We start from the raw sequence: 7,922 nt of genomic DNA on the forward strand, positions 1-7,922 counted from the left end.
AAGGACTGAATTGGACGTCGAATAGAAGAGGACCAAAAGTCATGGTGGGCTTTTTGGAAGGACTGATGACCTCTAGTAGAAGAGGACCAAGAGTCAGGGGGGCTCTTTGGAAGGACGGATGGACCTCTAAGTAGAAGAGGACCAAGAGTCATGGTGGGCTCTTTGGAAGGACTGATGGACCTCTAAGTAGAAGAGGACCAAGATCATGGTGGGCTCTTTGGAAGGACTGATGGACCTCTAAGTAGAAGAGGACCAAGAGTCAGGGTGGGCTCTTTGGAAGGACTGATGGACCTCTAAGTAGAAGAGGACCAAGAGTCATGGTGGGCTCTTTGGAAGGACTGATGGACCCTAAGTAGAAGAGGACCAAGAGTCATGTGGGCTCTTTGGAAGGACTGATGGACTCTAAGTAGAAGAGGACCAAGAGTCATGGTGGGCTCTTTGGAAGGACTGATGGACCTCTAAGTAGAAGAGGACCAAGAGTCATGGTGGGCTCTTTGGAAGGACTGATGGACTCTAAGTAGAAGAGGAAAGAGTCATGGTGGGCTCTTTGAAGGACGGATGACCTCTAAGTAGAAGAGGACCAAGAGTCTGGTGGCTCTTTGGAAGGACTGATGGACCTCTAAGTAGAAGAGGACCAAGAGTCATGGTGGGCTCTTTGGAAGGACTGATGGACCTCTAAGTAGAAGAGGACCAGAGTCATGGTGGCTCTTTGGAAGGACTGATGGACCTCTAAGTAGAAGAGGACCAAGAGTCATGGTGGGCTCTTTGGAAGGACTGATGGACCTCTAAGTAGAAGAGGACCAAGAGTCATGGTGGGCTCTTTGGAAGGACTGATGGGACCTCTAAGTAGAAGAGACCAAGAGTCATGTGGGCTCTTTGGAAGGACTGATGACCTCTAAGTAGAAGAGGACCAAGAGTCATGGTGGGCTCTTGGAAGGACTGATGGACCTCTAAGTAAAGAGGACCAAGAGTCAGTGGGCTCTTTGGAAGGACTGATGGACCTCTAAGTAGAAGAGGACAAGAGTCATGGTGGGCTCTTTGGAAGGACTGATGGACCTCTAAGTAGAAGAGGACCAAGATCATGGTGGCTCTTGGAAGACTGATGGACCTAAGTAGAAGAGGACCAAGAGGTCATGGTGGGCTTTTTGGAAGGACTGATGGATCTCAAGTAGAAGAGGACCAAGAGTCATGTGGGCTCTTAGAAGGACTCGTTTGAATGGGGTGAAGTTGCAGGACGAGTTTCATGTGCATGTGGGCAAAAGCTGCTTTAGTTTCACAGTGAAATCAGTATTTAGAAGTGATGGAGGGCAAAGGGTACACCCAGCTTGCTTTCTTTACTTGACTTAGGAGGAGGTCTGGCGTAAATTGGGAAGGAGGCTCGGTTGCAAGTGGATTGTGTTCACTTATGCGCAGTCTCTAGTACACTCTTCAGAAAGATCAGAGCATTAGAGATGCACAACAATGATGGACAAGCAGCATGTTATTTTGGGATTGGTCAAGTGTCTCCACAATACTCGAAATAGTAGTAGTAGAAGCATAGTAATAAATGTATCCATCTTGTATATGGTTCTTGATGCTATTTAGGAATCACACATTTTATATGTATATTTCCCCCCATTTCAGTATGAACACATTCCTGTTTTGCTATGATTTTTCCCCCCATCTAAGGCAAACTACCACTTGTTGGGTGCACAACACAGTTTGTTGCTGGACTTGGCTGGCTTGCAAAGCCAGGACAAAAATAACGTTTTGAGCTGTCTTTTTCTTCTTCTTCTTCTTAATATAGACCATAAAAACTGGACTCACCATGGTTTTGGAAAATTCGTAGGACGCAGATTAAAAAAGCTATATCGCAAGGTTAGCAAAATTAGAGTCAGGCCCCCGACTGCAAACCTCTGAAAAGGGTCGTTCTTCCAGACCAACTCTGGGTGGTCCCACCCCAATGAATTCATTAAGTCCAAAAATCAAAAGGTCAAAAGAAAACATAACTCCGGCCACTAAAAGTTTATGCGTTTAATTTCAATTAGGAGGGGGAGCGAGGGAGGGGAAAAAAGGAGGAGAGGAAATCTGTATGTCTTTATTTTTTACTCATTCCAGCTAATTAATGGCTCCAAAGCAACAGCCATTACGTCTAACTGAAAAGTTTGCTAACACTTCATTAAAGGAACGTTTAAACAAGCTTGCAAACCTTGTTAATGTATTTGGGTTGACCACAGACTTGTTTGGGCTTCTCGGTAATTATTTTTATTCGGCTTCTCAAATGCGAACACAACAGCCAAGTCCAATAACTCCAACTTTTGGGGTTTTTTTTGTTTTTAATGCTGCTTTGGTTTTATTTCAAACGCGAAGACTGTTGGAAGTTATGACTTTAGAAAATGTAAGAAGCGCCGTGTAAAAACGGCTACCGCATGAAAACTTTTTATCCCTCATCTGAGTTAAGAAAAGTTCACTCCGGCGTCTGCCTCCCAACAGATTGGAAAGCTGGCGGAGTTGAAGTTTTATTCTCCTATTTGCCTTATGTTTTCCCCTTCCTTCCCGGATCTGCGGAGATCTGGGTTCTAATCTGGTATCGTTGATTTTATTAGTCTGATATAGGGTGGGATGCAAATAGTTTAATAAATGAATCAATAACATTGTTGTCTCCCCGCACAGTGTCATAGGCTGCATCTGCACTGAAGTAACAATGCAGTTTGAGGCGTCTTAAACCGCCATGACCCAGTGCTATCGAATCCTGGGATTCATAGTTTGTTGCGGCACCAGAGCTCACTGCCAAAGAAGGCTAAATTCTGTATTATATGGATAAGTCTAGAAATGTAGGTCAAAAAACTCACCCAAAACCCTGAGTCGACTTATCCGTGGGTCAATGTAGGTACCGTACTGTACTTTAACTCTCAGAGAACCATCCCCTGGTAAAAGGAAAGAGTGTGATTTGTCCTGGAAGCACTGACCTCCCTCTATTCTCTCATCCATCCAGCCTTTAAAGTGAGCACAAAGTCATGTCTGCTGGGGTTTTGTAATTTGGCATTGTTTTCCTTTGCTTCATCATTTGGATCCTTTGTTACACGCCCCTAAGTTTTACCCTCGACTTATCCATGGGTCATATAAAAATCCATAATTTTGGTCCCTGAACCTGCCCTCGACTTAGACATGAAGTCGACTTATAGTCGAGTATGTACGGTATTTCGCAAAACGACAAATCCCAGAATCTGGTAGCGCTGAGCCGTGGCGGTTAAAGCAATGTCAAATTGCATTGTTTCTGCAGTGCAGATGCAACTAGAGGCCCGTTACAAATGGGCATAAAGTACGGACTGGGTCCGTATTAGAATTAGAAAGGGGCGTCACTTCCGGATGCCCCTAACCCTAACATGGACCGAGTCTGTACAAAATGGCGGCACCCGTTCCACATGGGGGCCCCCATGGTTACATAGCGGACACACCGCGTCTGCACGTCACGCAGCACATATGCTGCGAGTGCGCCATTGGCACCTTGCGGTGTCATATCCATGCTGCAAAGAGAAGTGCCATTTTGGCACTTCTTATTTGCAGCGCGGAGGAGCCTCACGGTTTGGATGCTGTGGCTCCTCCACGCTGCAAATGAAGGCGGTGGCAGACCGCCCCTTCTGGGCGGTCTGTAACGCACCATAGTCTTCCTTCCTTTGCCCCATCCCCAACCCTAACTCTAACCTACCCTTATCTCCGAACCTGAGCACCAGTCTGTCTTCAACCCTTTGAATCTTTCTCCACCTGCTTCAAAAACCATTGCTGCAGCGGTGCACTGAAGACAACATCGTTTGCCCTATGCTATGGGAACAAGATGGTCTCCTTTTATGAAGATCACGCTGCAAAGGCCCACTTTCGTCTCCTGGAAAAGAATTAAATTGTTAATTCCGGCAATGTTTCCAAATCCCAAGTCATAGCATTACAAGGGCCGGCGTGTTATTTCTGGCTTGAGAGGATCTGGGAACGCAGCGTATACCTTGGTCTATGGTTACTCAGTGTTATTCCAGGGGCTTCAGACTCAAATGTAACCCTCAACCTAGCAATAACTTCTTATTTATATTATAGCATGTACTTGAATAACTTGCATAACTCAAGGCCAATCGTTTTTACACTCTCTGGCTCTCTCATATACACACACCACACATACGCAGTGAGTGCAAAACACACAAGGTTTTTCATGATATCCATTAAGCCGGCTAGCTCACGATTGCTAGGAAGATCAGAGGCCAAGTTCATTAAAGACAAAAATCCTCTAAATCATATATAAGGCAACTTAAAAACCGAAGATAAATCATTTTATTACTAAAGCTATTGCAGGAGGAGTCTGGGAGCAGACACCGAACGTCAGAAATAATGACTGCATTAAAAAAGGCTTCATGAGAAATTTATGAAGTCGAATTTCTTTCGGTCTTTTTTTTTCTTCTCCTCTTTCCTTTCCTTTTTTTCCTTCCCCCTGGCATTATAGGGAAAGCCAAGAGAATATTTTTCCAGGAAAGCATAATAAACCTTGGAAGATCAGCCACCTTCTTCGAAGAGAACTGAACCTTGTAAAAAGCTGAAATGAAATAGCTGGGTTCGCCTCTCCGGTTTGGGTGCCACGTTATTTTGCCTTTGACGCAGTAGGTCTTTGGAGGTCAAATGAATACGGCCTTCCTTTGAACTGGTCCTTAAGTGGCTCGAAACAACATCTCGAGAGCTGGAAAAATCAATTGTTACTGGAGCGAAAAGTGAGGGAAAGGGATTGCCAGCACAGCGAAGCAGTACATAGTACAGTTCAAACAGCAACACAGGTAGCCACACCGCTGATCTTTGAGCAAGGAGTGTGGCATAATGGTTACGACAGGGTTCATAACCTCTCACCATTGGACATGTGAGCTATAGCTTCTAGTCCAAAACATCTGGAGGACATTGCCTATCCCTGAGTTAGGTTTGGAGCATGACTGGGAAAGACCCATGCTCAGCTCTGAATCCATTCATGAAGTTGGTTGATCTTAGGCAACTACTTCTCTGGCTAACTTCTCATAGGGTTGTGGCTTGGGGAAGAGAAGGGCTCAAAGCACCTAAAAACAAGAGATGGAGTAATCATCAACCATCACTAACACCATCACCAGGGTCTGGAAACCATGCCCTATGAGGAACCCCAAGAACCCCCCCCCCCGGCTACGTCCCTGAAAGGGATCTAGGGGTCCATGTAGAACACAAGTTGAACATGAAGGATCTGGAAACCATGTCCTATGAGGAATGACTTAGGGAGCTGGGTATGTTTAGCCTGGAGAAAAGAAGATTAAGAGGTGATATGATAGCCCTGTTTAAATATTTGAAGGGGTGTCATATTGAGGAGGGAGCAAGCTTGTTTTCTGCTGCTCCAGAGACTAGGACACAAGGGAGCAATGGATGCAAGCCACAGGAAAAGAGATTCCACCTCAACATTTGAAAGAACTTCCTGACAGTAAGGGCTGTTCGACAGTGGAACACACTCCTTCTCGGAGTATAGTGGAGTCTTCTTCCTTGGAGGTCTTTAAACAGAGGCTAGATGGCCATCTGTCAGGGATGATTTGATTTGGATTCAGGAGAAAGATTATGCACTATCGAGACCAACAAACCTAAGCTCAGGGCCTCTGGGAAAGGAAAATAACTGCGGCTCCAATGCCTATAGGTGCTTTGGGAGCCATTCCAAACAGACTGACAAAACATCTTTGCCAACACACAATAAATGCATGCATGCTAAGAAGGTATCTTGCCACACTTAAGTTGGCTGCTGTGCGCACTGTATTTGATGAAGCTCATTTCGTGCTTCTGCACTATAAGAAAATTATCCTTCTCTTCCTTTCAGTCCAGAGAAAACACAATCTTGCATGCACCAAGTAATGCGCAGAAGTGCGTGTGCTGACTCTTGAGACCGCATTGCTTATTGTGAGCGCATAAGTCTTCCAAACGCGGTGCCGTCACCCTATTTTCATCAGGAAAATGTTGGAGGGTATGCAAATGCGCAAGCTCACTGACCAAGACTCTCTAACACACTCTCAATGCTCATTGTTGGGCGGTTCAAGTCAAGTAGAGAGGCCTTTCTAGGAGGCAACTGTCTCTCTCTCCGTCTCCCTTTCTCTCGCGCAGCAGTGCGCCGGGCCCTCCAGTCCCGCTCCGTTACGGGTTCATCACTGCAATCAGACCATACCCCCATCACCAGTGGTCACCCCCAATCAACGTCAACATCGGGCAACTGTAAGAAAGACGCAGAGTGACACTTCACACTTGGCATTGTCAAAAATGTCACTTCGGTGAGTCCTCTTTGGCTGCACACAAACTGGCTTCCATTCATTCCCAATTAGCACTTCCTGCTCAATCAATCCATTTTGCTCACAAACAATATTAGCCCCTGCCAAAACAAAACAAGCAGGCCTATATTTTTGCGTCCGTTGGCACAAAACCCTCGAAAAAGCCCGTCGCTGAGAGTAGAACTAGACACAACGGACAAAAGCGTTGCCACAGAAAATGGCACCCAACGTCACTTTCTTTACAGCATTTGGGAAGAGTTACTGGTTTGCCCTATCCTCAGCAGCAATGATGCGGAAGGAAAGCATCACAGCATCGCTGAATTGGTCTACACAACGTGGCGCTGATGTTGTAAACATCTAGTTTGGCAGGGTTGTTGTCATGCTGTGTTCCAAGCTGCAGGTGTCTTGGATGTTCCTCGGTAGGGCTGCATCCGCACTGCAGAAATAATGCAGTTTGACACTGTTTGAACTGCAATGGCTCCATGCTATTGAATTCTGGGAATTCCAAGAAGTCCATAGCACTGAGCCTTGGTGATTAAAGTGATGCCAGTGTGGGAGCAGGCTAAGAGGCCCAGATGTTGCAGTCAAGATACCTGCACCTGCCTCAATGCTGATCATTGCCCCACAAAAGCTGGCTTGCCTTGTACATCTTCTTTGTAACTACACAAATCTTTGCCTAAATGTTTGTGGACTTTAGTCTACTTTATCAGATGTAGGTCTCTGCAGACACTTGGGTTCCAGAGAAGACAAAGTGCAGAAGAAACTGTTCCCTAAGGATAAATAAGTTTCAGTCCAATGGGGTTTGACACACATTTAAGAGTCACACTTCTTTAGCACCATCTTACCTGTCCTTCTCCAACTGTCTCCGTGTCGATCACTGTGACAATTCCAGGTATCAAAGGACTGCGTCGGGCATTGCTGTGAGCTAAGATTTCTTCTTCTGTTGCTCCCGACGGAAGAGTGCCTGTTAACTGCGTCACGACTTTTCCAACCATGGTGAGTCCAGTTTTTATGGTCTATATTAAGAAGAAGAAAAGACAGCTCAAAACTGTTATTTTTGTCCTGGCTTTGCAAGCCAAGCCAAGTCACAGCAACAAACTGTGTTGCTGCACCGCAACAATGTGTAGTATGCCTTAGATGGGAGGAAAAATCATAGCAAAACAGGAATGTGTTCATACTGAAATGGGGGGAAATATACATATAAAATGTATGTGGATTCCTAAATAGCATCAAGAACCATATACAAGATGGATACATTTATTACTATGCTTACTACTACTACTATTTCGAGTATTTGTGAGACACTTGACCAATCCCAAAATAACATGCTGCTAGTCCATCATTGTTGTGCATCTCTATGCTCTGATCTTTCTGAAAGATGTACTAGAGACTTGCGCATAAGTGAACACAACTCACTTGCAACCGACCTCCTTCCCCAATTTACGCCAGACCTCCTCCTGTAAAGTCAAGTAAAAGCAAAGCTGGGGTGTACCCTTCTGCCCTCCATCATCCTTCTAAATAACTGATTTCACTGTGAAACTAAAGCAGCTTTTGCCCACATGAAATCTACTGTCCTGCAACTTCACCCCATTCAAACTAGTCCTTCTAAAGAGCCCACCATGACTCTTGGTCCTCTTCTACTTAGAG

The sequence above is a fragment of the Sceloporus undulatus genome, chromosome 11 (genome assembly GCF_019175285.1).
Source record: "Sceloporus undulatus isolate JIND9_A2432 ecotype Alabama chromosome 11, SceUnd_v1.1, whole genome shotgun sequence".
Classification (NCBI taxonomy): Eukaryota; Metazoa; Chordata; class Lepidosauria; order Squamata; family Phrynosomatidae; genus Sceloporus; species Sceloporus undulatus.